This window comes from Nanorana parkeri, unplaced genomic scaffold (assembly GCF_000935625.1).
Source record: "Nanorana parkeri isolate BGI_ZX_2015 unplaced genomic scaffold, ASM93562v1 scaffold53, whole genome shotgun sequence".
Lineage (NCBI taxonomy): Eukaryota > Metazoa > Chordata > Amphibia > Anura > Dicroglossidae > Nanorana > Nanorana parkeri.
In genome coordinates, this window is record NW_017306321.1 from 2,390,542 (window position 1) to 2,400,932 (window position 10,391).

Consider the following 10,391-nt stretch of genomic DNA (forward strand, 5'->3'; position numbering starts at 1 on the left):
GCCTGAGGCCATCTAGTGGCAAAACTAGGGGGACAGCAAAACCTGCTGCTGGGGGACATTTACAACATACATTTGCCAAGAGTTGGGCTTTAAGGTAAGTATATTATGTTTAAAGGGAAGTTCCTGAAGAAGCTACAATTCCTCTATTTTACAAGGCAGACTCCAATTTGTAAAGCAAAGTAAGAAGCCACAAAGAAGTTATCCTGCTGATATTTACAAGGTTACAAGAAGAGGAAACCAGGGGCGTGCGGTCAGGGGGGGCAGGTGAGGCAGAGCCTCACCTAGTATTATGGAGGAAAAAAAATGTCAGCTCCAAGTCTGAAGCTGACAGCTTTTTCTCCATTCCGAGCGGCTTCTATCAGGTTACACAGCAGGGAAAGCCTCCTCGCCGTGTAACATGTCATGGACGGAACGCTGCCTGTTAATCACAGGCAGTGCTGCATCTGGCTTTTGACAGGTAGTTAGGTTACACTGCAGCGGACTTCCCCACTGCTTGTGTAACCTAACTAGTGAGGCAAGAGCTGTCACAGCCTCTACTCGTTGTTAGAGGAGTGAGCTCTGTGGATGACTTGGGCCAATGGCAAAGCGCCATTGGTCCAAGTCCAATCAAAAAAAGTAAGAAAATAACAGAGGCCATCGATCATCGACGAGCAAGTGAGGGACAGGGAGGCTCCTCCCTGTCTCCTCCCTTCCTCCCTCCTTCACACTTGCTTGGGGACCGGGTTGGGGGTGAGGCTTCGTCAGGCTGGGGGGGGGGACATGCTGGGGGCGAGGCTGGGGAATGCCTCACCCAGAGCCAAAGGTACTGCACGTCACTGCAGGAAACGTGATAGAGGATTTATTTAATCGAATAGAAAATTGCCAATTTTTTTTTGGCAGCCCCTATGGATGAGGTGCCTCCGGTTCCCAACTGTAAACCCAGTTCTGTTTTCTGGGTAGAATTCCTGGAAAGGAGATGTCCATGTGACCACAAGCTATGTACGTGTGACGTGTCAGATACTAACAGCCTCAGAGAGGTTGAATCTTTTCATTTTTATAATATATATATATAAGTATTTTGGAAATGCTGCACAATGTTGTGCCTTATTGAGTATCTTGTTTGTTTATTTCCCTATGGAATGCACACTATTTTTATATATTTTATTAAAGGAGAACAAAACGTATTTGTATGTTGAACAATGAGAGACCAAATGTGGCCAAAGGATGAAATAAATAAAATAAATGGTTTTGTATTTCATTGTTTTTTATTTTGTGTAACATCGCTGGCGCTGCACATGCAAATTGGTTGTGTGTTTTAGAAAGCCGGCACAAGATGCGCTTCCAAAGAGAATGAGATTTTGTTCCACATGCATCTGTACACAAAACAACTCTGACGCGTTTCTGACCTAGGCTATGACTAGGGCCAGGTAAGGCAAAAACGCATCAGCCGGTGGTTTTTGTACCAATGCATGGGGAATAAAATTGTATTTTCGTTGGAAGAGCATCGTTTGTTGGTTTTGCCGGTTTTCAGACAATTACTCCAGAAGAGGGTTATCCGTGCACCAAATGTGGATTACAAGGATGCATCACAGGGGTGAGCTGTGCATTTTGTGTTTGTAGTATTTCGGGGAGCGATGAGGTTCATGTAAGGGGTTTACCATTGTGAGCTAAATGACTTTGCTTCAGACCAGTTGGATAACGCCCCACCACTCCTCATAAACGATGCCGTGAAAGGATTCTCACAACAGCACCACCTATAGGAGAAGCATGGTATTACAACCCACCAAGGACTACTTTTGCATGGTTTTTGGTCACTGATCTGTTTTTCACCTAGTTTATTTTTAGTCTCAGTGCTGCTGATCTGCTTCAACCTCTTTCAGCCACGTGCTGTCTACATGCATTTACTCCAGTATTAGCTGCACAACATCACTGCAGACCGGCTTCTTGACAATGGTGGACTACACCTGCACAAAGTGTGTTGGCACTAGGGGCGTAACTACGGATCACGGGTCCCATAGCAAAGTGTGATGACCTCTCTCTAAGCTGTGACTAACGATACCAAGATCCCTCGTGTGCATCTGTCATCAGTTTTCCTACACTGTAGTTGTTACATAGGATTAAGGTTGACATCAACTCTAACCACTCAAACCACTCGCTGTTACCGATTGGGAATCGGGCATGGGCTCCCAATCATGTGATCTTTGTGAGAGCCAATTGCAGTGATTGAGAAGCCCACCTCCGGCTCCCAGCATTAACAGTCCCTTAAAGGTTAATGGAAGCTAAAATTGCATTAACATCTTAAAGCTTGTGTGAGATTTTGGTGATTAAGTTTATATTTACTTTAAAGATGAGAAGGTCTACAAATCACAACAATCGCTGTGCTACAGTACTAACCTGGAATCCCATCGAGTGCTGCATTTAATCAGCAAATATGACTTCACCTGTGTACAAATACAAGAACAACTAGACATAAAATGTGATCATTTACAAATATAGATTATTTACATTTTATCTACACAATGAACTATTCTTAACCAATCCTTTTTTTTTTTTTTTTACATGTATGAGGACCCAAAATTCTCTGTGGCTGTAATGTGATAAATCAATAGATAGATATTAGACATGTGCACCGGCAAAACATTTGTTTTGTTTCGTTTTGATTCGGATTTTGCTTTATTTAGTTTTTCAGGATTCGGGTCCGAAAGTCAATTTGTTTCGGGATTCGGACGAAATTCGTTAGCGGTAGTCTTTACGACTGTAGTTTCGTCATGTCACTTTGCTGCAACAAAACTTTGTCAACAAATGAAAATTCATGTAGATTACCGCTAACGAATTTCATCCGAAATTTTGTTTTCGGAAGTTCGGATTCGTTTTCATTCGTCATTTCTGTTATTCGGAAATTCAGATACATCTGAATCTCCGAATAACGAACATTTTTCCGAAACGAATCGCAGATTTCTAATAGATATCACACCACCCTTAATCAATCATTTTAGGCATACAGTAAATACCTTTTTATCGAGAGTTATAACTGCAGTCATGTGACCTCTTCCAGTCTTGCAAGGATCGCAGTCACCACAATCAATTAAATCATAAGTCTCCATTCGGTGGTGCACTCACAAGTGTGACAAGCCGCCCCTTCTAGTGCAATGCGGCATTGTCACCTTTACAGAGTAAGTAAATGTGTCTGGCAGGATCACACGGAAAGATAATAAGTGCTCTTGTACATGGGCACCAACACCCGCAAGGATCCACAGGGGCTACGTACAACCTCCAATATAAATCAATGGCTGTACATTGCTGTAAGCTGGCATATGCCTGTACTTCCATACACTCACGTATCCACCAAAACTATTTTCAAATATATTCCTCACTAGCCACAAAGGATATAAATGCACTTTGTGCACCAAATGCCTTTGCAAATCCAACTACAGTAAACTCCCCGTTATTTGGCATTCACAGGGATTGGTAGATTCCGGATAAATGTAGTTTCTGGTTGCTTGAGAGTTACTATTAAAAATAGGTCTAACTAATCCCATGCCCCATACTACACCATAACATAATCTCTGTATTGACTTCATATTAACATTGAAATGCAGTAATCAAAAGCAAATGAAGACAAATAGACACTCGACCATTTCCAGGATAATGCATGCCACATATCAGCAAAACAGTACACAGGATTTTTTTTTCCTGGTTAGCTGAGAGTTTACTGTATTACCATACAAAATTAGCAGTGACAATGTGTTATTTGCTTATGCTGAGAGCAGAGCTGTGGGAGGGACTCATCAGGCTCCACCCACTACAGGCTGCCTGCAGAAAACTACAGGAGGGGAAGGATACAAGACCAGTCGCCCTGCACGAGGAGAGAGAGCTGCAGTGAGTGGTCTTTTTTTACAGGAGGGGCTGAGACAAGACCAGTCTCTCTGCACAAGGAGAGAGAGCAGCAGTGACCGGTCTTTATTACAGGAGGGGGCCGGGACAAGACCAGTCACCATGTACAAGGAGAGAGAGCAGCAGTGACCGGTCTTTATTACAGGAGGGGGCCGGGACAAGACCAGTCACCCTGCACAAGTAGAGAGAGCAGCAGTGATCAGTCTTTATTACAGGAAGCTCCAAGTCTCACACTGGATCACTGCACAGATCTGGAAGAAATACACAAAGCTCACCAAGATTCCAGGAAGAATACACATGACTCTTCTATGAGGACAATATTTGCTGATCCCGGAGTTCAGCTTTAAATTTAGGTTCACATACTCTTTAAATGAACGCCATTTTGCAGTTTTTTTCCTGTTGATCTTGAGTTCACCTGACCCGCTGTATAATCCAACTCAAGCCAGGGGGGACTGAGGAAGGCAGGAAAGGAGTGCTACTAAAAATAAAACTAAAACTAAAATAAGAAAGAAGAAAACAACATGAAAACTGGTTGAAGGAGAAATCTGGAGAAAGATAAGACACAATAGGTCAATTCTGTGTGGCCCATGTGCTCTTCCTCAATGTTTTTGGAAGACACACGACCTTTGTATTGATGTGAAGAGCCGAGTCATTACCCAGATGAGAGAACTCCGCACAAGTTTTATTTCTGTAACATTTATAGAACCGAGGGCTTTAAACTGGGACTTTTATATTGCTTCTCTTTGTTGCTTTGAATTTTATTGGCGCTTGTTTTTATAGCCTGCTGCTAAAACAAAATGGGCCATTCTTTTTTTTTTAAAGGGTTTGCTGGCTAATCTCGCCGCGTTGTATCGTAGTACAAACATGGACAACACTGTCAAAGAAGGAAATTGAAATAATTGTATCATCGCATACCTCTCAACTTTCTGAGATAAGAAATAGGAGAAACCTATTAGCTCAAAATATGCAGGCAAAGCCGCTCACACTTGATATGCCCCCTGTTATCCAGGACAAGAAGGATGAATGTGCAAAAAATACCCTAAAAAAGCTTATATTTTACCTTTATTTTGCATGGTTTTTCAAAATAACAAACGCAGTAATATAGAGGTTGTGTGAAATGCAGTGTAATGCTTTTGGTAATTTAAGCTCAGCCCTGAGAAAAATGTAATTTTATTCATTGAAAAAAAGCCCTGGCTGCAATACTTACCTCCTCTCTGATGCTGTCCCCTGCAGCACTCCTTCACCACCACAAGATGGCCTCATTCTTCCAGGTTGGGTTATGCCCAGTGTCCACCACAGCTCTGGCTGCAATACTTACCTCCTCTCTGATGCTGTACCCTGCAGTACTCCTTCACCACCACAAGATGTCCTCATTCTTCCAGGTTGAGTAATACTCAGTGTCCACCACAGCTCTGGCTGCAGTACGTACCTCCACTCTGATGCTGTCCCACGGCAGTACCTCTTTACCACCACAAGATGTCCTCATTATTCCAGGTTGAGTCACGCCCAGTGTCCACCACAGATCTGGCCGCAATACTTACCTCCTCTCTCATGCTTTCCCCTGCAGTACTCCTTCACCACCACAAGATGTCCTCATTATTCCAGGTTGAGTCACGCCCAGTGTCCACCACAGATCTGGCCGCAATACTTACCTCCTCTCTCATGCTTTCCCCTGCAGTACTCCTTCACCACCACAAGATGTCCTCATTATTCCAGGTTGAGTAATGCCCAGTGTCCAGTAATGCCCAGTGGAAGTGTTGGCAAGGATCATAAAAATGTCATACTCTTTTTGTTTTTATTTTTTAATGGCACAGAGTAGGGCATTACTTCGTGGCCTCCTAATACTGTAATTATAGCATTGATGCAGCATTTGGGAACTATGTCAGCCGATACCCTTGTGTTTGCCTGTGACTTGTTTGGCCATTTGGCCCAGACCTTTATGGATGAGTATATCAACGTTCTCTAGGGTTGGGGGTGGTTCTACACATTATATAATTACAAAAAAAGAAATAAAAAAAAACACTTTTTATTATTTTTCCTATTTCAGAAATGTCTACAAATCAAACCCCTGAAACCACACACCCAGGACATTCCAACTGCAATTTGTAAAGCATTTTGTCCCCTGACCCCTGGCTGAAGTTCCAACATTTATCATCCTTAACTGACTGGAGCTGTAGCTCAGAACAGCTGGAGGGTAACAAAATGGCACCTACTATGTTCGAAGGCCAAGGTGATCTGACCTCACTGCACTGGAGGTAACATCCTGTGTCTGTTATTCCAGTCCGCCTAAGATCATAAGTATGGACATCTGCATCTCTGGCTCTGTCGTTGTTGCCTAATATAAGAAATGTGTTGGCAATTGTATGTCTATTAGTGATCAATAGGGCTTATTCAATAAAGCTAAGCACATTGGCTAAAAGCCATGACCCAATTCTCTTTTAGTTTGTTATACTCAAATAGGAAAAAATAAAGGGCTTCAGGTGACCTCTGGCTCTCTGATTGCCTCAGTAAAGCTTCTTCCTATTTTTCTATTTTAACAGGTTTGTTCTAGAGCAGGGGTGGCAAACTCAAATTCATCGGGGGCCGCATCAGCAGTATGGTTACCCTCAAAGGGCCGGTTGTATAGGACTATGCATCTACTCACTTGTGTTTGCCACCCCTGTTCTAGAGCCTTGGTTCTCAACTGGTGGGTCATGACCCAAAAGTGGGTCGCGACCCCTTGTTCAGTGGGTCACCGCATGCCTTTCACTTTTCTAGGTGAGAGGCTCCTCTGCCTCCCCCTAGCGCAGCACTGTCAGTTCTTACACCAGCAGCCATTCAAAATATGGTCCCCAGTGCCGAGTGTCAGCTTTAGGTGTGGTGTGGGCTGGGGGTATGGCCGCGTGGGAGCTTCATCCATACATGCATTGCATACAGCTCCCTCACGTGACCTGTAGAGGTGCCTGGACCGGAGTGACGTCTTATTCTGGCTCCCAGCCAGGGGCGTGACTAGAAATCACAGGGCCCCATAGCAAAATTTTGATTTAGTGGGCACTGCAAGGTCTCAGTTGGGCTGCACGCCTCTTACCTGTCAGCGTCGTCCACCTCCGTGATCGCTGCCGCCGGGCCCCCGCCTCCTCTTCCGTCCCCGGGCCCCGCCTCCTCTTACATCACTGGCCCCACCTGCTCTTAGATCGCTGGCCAGTTATGTGAGAGGAGGCGGGGGTGCTGTTAGGCGGGCCCCGCCTCCTTCTTTACTGCCAGCGCCGGTGTAACCGGCCTATTCTGCCGCATCTGCTGGCTGTCACTGACACAGCTCCGCAGCGGCTGTGAGGGGGAACGTTCTCCCTCACAGCTGCTACTGAGTTATGTCAGTGACAGCCAGCACCCGAGACGCCATAGCGAGCCAGGCGGCCCACACGGCATCAGAGGGATGCCCTGGCCGGGCCCCCCTCTACCCAGGCCCCATAGCGGCCGCCTGGGTCGCTATGGCGATTGTTACGCCACTGCTCCCAGCCCTCTACAGGGCACGCAAGGGAGCTGTACAAGCAATGCAAATATGTATGGCGCTCCATCACAGCACAGCAGTCCACACTGGCCCCCAGGCTGAGGATCTACTACAGTTCTCGTAAGATAGGAAGACTGGGTGGACCTTAAAAACTTTTAAAAAGAATTAAACATTTTTTGGAGTGTGTATGTGTGTGTGAGAATGTCTGTGAGTGTGTGAGATTGTGTCTGCAGTTGTGTATGTATGCCAGTGTTTTTGAGGGCCTGTTCACAGTGGTACAGTGAGTTAATCGCATAGAACCGTGTAATTAACACACTGTACCATGCAATTGCACCTACCGTGCATTCTGGTTCACATGCCTGCACTGGAACGAGCGGCACCCTAATGCCCTGCGTTCCATTGCAGTGTGAATTGGGTCGTGACTTAATGACCAAGGACAAATGTGGGTGCTGAGGTTACACAGGTTGAGAACCACTGTTCTAGAGGAAGCCCATATAGAGGAATCAAGGGGGCTTCTATTGCTGACCTCTTCTTCTAAAGATACTACTTCCCCAACGTTCATACTGATCCAGTGGCTTCATTACATTGTGAATAAATGACAACAAGTATACAGATCAGGAGCTCTGACATCATCCTGACTTCCTAATCTGAGTACTTGTTCCAGGTTTGGTGCCGCAATGTAGTGAAAGCAGAGAAAGCCAAGCACCAAATATTTCCAATCAGAGGTCAGGAATGGAAGCTTCTATATTTTTCAAGTTTACTTTAAAGGCCAACTCTGGGCTCTCCCATCCAATAGTGTCTTCTCCCCCTTGGCGCCCCCCACCAACATGTATTTTATATTTTACTTTTTTACTGACCTTATCCCTATGTTTCATGGCCAGCCACATGACCACTTTCACAGTGATGGGCTGTTCTAAATGATGCACAGAGCCATGCTGATGTCATTACTCTCTGCAGTGGTGACACCACCTCACAGTGGTGGTTGTCCCACGATGCATTGCACTAACAGGGTGTCCCCAGTCTTTAATATTATATTTTTCTGGGCATCATTCATCCCAGAAGACTGAGGACATCTGGTGGCAGAAATCAGCTTTTGCTGCTATATTTACCTTCAGTCCAGAGATTCTCCCCTCAGTACTTTTTTCTGCCGCAAGATGTCCTCAGTCTGATGGCCAGTATAATTCAATCCACTTCCTCCTAGCCCAGGTAATCTTGGACCGGTCCCAGCCTGTTATAAGTGAAAGTAGAAAGACAGTGAAAGTAGAAGCAGCACAATAATGGGCTCATCACTCTTTTACTTTGCTCTCTCCTCCTATCATCATGTTTCTTGTGAGTACATGAACTGATTGGTTCCCTGTACTGATTCTTCCTCTCACGCTCCAGCCCAGAGACTGAAAGAGGTAGATAGCAGGTCAAATTCAGGTAGTCACAATACTTGCATTAAAAAAATAAATGTAATGGTGTATTAATACAGAACTGCATTCATTTGTGTTTTTATACCTGTCTGGAGTTCAACTTTATTAGCTTGTTTGTATAAGTCCCATATTTCTTCATCTTTAGATTGTAAGCTCTTGCAAGCAGGTTAACCCTTTGTATTAATCTATATTACCCTCTTAATGTATTTGTACTACAATTCTGATATCATTGTGTATGTTCTCCGTTTGTATAGTGACATGTGGATGTATGGCCATTAAAGGAGAACTATGGGGTCAGGGCTTTTCCCCATAGTTCTCCTTAGGGTAACGGGAGGACACAAACTAGCGTGCTCCCGTCACCCTAAGCTCAGTATACCGCGAGCTACAGCTCGCGGTATACTGAGACGCCGCAGCCGGAGCGGATCCCGACATCGATGTCGAGATCCGCCCAGCTGCATGAGTGACAGCTGGCTCTGCCTATCTAGAGGCAGAGCCAGCTGTACCCGCCCCCTCCCCCGTCCGTTCCGCCAGTCAGCGCTGGCGGATCAGAGCGGGGAGGGGGGAATCCAGCCCCTCCCCTGTCACGGCAGAGAGCCGTGACAGGATCGAGAGGTGAGCGAACACCGGTATGTGTTCGCTCACCTCCCGATCTACTGAGCCGACCTGTGACAGTCTCATTGTCACAGGTCGGCTAGAACTATGAGGTGAGTGAAAAGCACTCACCTCATAGTTCTCCTTTAAAAATGAAGGAAATCATAAAAGCAATCCCTGCACCATCCAGACTCTTGTAGGCTGTCAAAGCATTAGCACCATCTCTGGCATGTGATAAACAGTTGGTAACCTGGATCTACTCAGCGTGCTGTCACTAGTATTAATCATGAAGGCAACAACCGGAATTTCCAGAAGTAAATGAAGCTTGACTTCCCTTCCTGAGATCCTGGTGGCTGTCCAAAACCCCCAGGTCTGACATCTGGCCTGAAGAGGAGGCCAGCAGTAAGAAACTTCATAGTAACACTGTATCATGGCCCTACTACAAGGAAAACCCTCTCAGTCTTCCTCTCCATCTCTGTCCACCCTGCTTGATGATTGAGAAAAGATGTCCATGTATAGAAAATAACTCCATTGGTCCCAAATGTCTCTTATTTAAAGTGACACTAAACGCATGAGTTAAACCTTAAAAATGCATTAAAGTACCTTAACTATGGTCCCTGTGTGTGTTGTAAAGTAGTCACCTCTCCAAGCTCGCTCCTGGGATGGACTACAATCTCATGTTTAGTTTACTCATTTGGTTTGAGTTAACCCCAAAGGAACTTTTTTTTTGTTCATTTACGAAGTTTTATTGAGGAGTTTGATAATAAAACAGTTCTACAATAGCAAACGTTAAGTAAAACAGGAATTACATAAGTCACTCATGAAACAAAGCAGTAGACAAGTGTTTGTAAGGACAAAGCAATCAGGTAGAGCAGCCCATGAGTACGTCTCTAGATCAGTCTCGAGGAAAAAGTTGAGATTATTGGTAGATTTTGAGAATAGGACAGAATATATACCAAAGTTATATCCAGTGTGCCAGGGGCATCCATAGCCTTTTTGCTGCCTGACATAGGGGTGAAGGGGGG